We start from the raw sequence: 1,109 nt of genomic DNA on the forward strand, positions 1-1,109 counted from the left end.
CTGAAAAAAAGTCAGGACAGGTACTCAAGCAGGACAAGGACTCAAGCAGGCCAGGAACCTGGAGACAGGAGCTGATGCAGAGGTCATGGAAGGGTGCTGCTTGCTGGCTTGCTCCCCATGGCTTGCTCAACCTGCCTTCTTATAGAACTCAGGACCACCAGCCCAGGATGGCACCATCCACCATAGGCTGAGCCCTCCCCGATCAATCACCAAGAAAGTGCTTTACAGCTGGATCTCTTTTTTTTTTAAAGATTTATTTATTATTATAATTAAGTATACTGTAGCTGTCTTCAGATGCACCAGAAGAGGGCATCAGATCTCATTACGGGTGGTTGTAAGCCACCATGTGGTGGGATTTGAACTCAGGACCTTTGGAAGAGCAGTTGGTGCTCTTACCCGCTGAGCCATCTCTCCAGCCCTGGATCTTTTTTTTTTAAAAAGATTTATTTATTTATTATATCTAAGTACACTGTAACTGCCTTCAAACAGGCCAGGAGAGGGTGTTACAGATGGTTGTGAGCCACCATGTGGTTGCTGGGATTTGAACTCAGGACCTCTGGAAGAGCAGTCAGTGCTCTTAATCTCTGAGCCATCTCTCCAGCCTCTATAGCTGGATCTTATGGAGGCATTTTCTCTCTTTTTACAATTTTTTTCACTGTATATTTATTTTAATTTATGTGCATTGGTGTTCTGACTGCATATATGTCTGTGTGAGGGTGTCAGACTCCCTAATACTGGAGTTACAAGCAGAGGTGGATGCTGGAAATTGAACGCCAGTCCTCTGGAAAGGCAGCCGGTGCTCTTAACCACTGAGGCGTTTCCTCGGTTGAGGTTCCCTCCCTTAGATGACACCAGCTTGTGTCAAGCTGACAGACCAGCCAGCACAGTTTCTTTGCATTTAGGGATGGGAATTCCAGCAAGGTCTTAGAGACATGAAAACAATGGAAGTATTGGGCATCAGCCACTGATGGCACTGTTTTCATCCCCCCAACCCCCCGCCCAGGTCCCTATGCCCTAATGCTGTGGGATGAGGTGGCTTGTGACAGGATCTCACAGTAGCTAAATCTGACGTCAAATTCCCTACACGCCCCAGGCCGATCTTGAACCTA

The 1,109-nt window shown here is 47.2% G+C and overlaps 1 protein-coding gene across 1 annotated transcript in view; it reads right to left on the reverse strand.

The window, feature by feature from the left end:
• Nucleotides 1-1,109, reverse strand: part of Ncf1 (neutrophil cytosolic factor 1) — an 11,447-nt gene that overhangs the window by 2,059 nt on the left and 8,279 nt on the right. The window lies entirely within an intron of this gene.

This window comes from Mastomys coucha, unplaced genomic scaffold (genome assembly GCF_008632895.1).
Source record: "Mastomys coucha isolate ucsf_1 unplaced genomic scaffold, UCSF_Mcou_1 pScaffold22, whole genome shotgun sequence".
Lineage (NCBI taxonomy): Eukaryota > Metazoa > Chordata > Mammalia > Rodentia > Muridae > Mastomys > Mastomys coucha.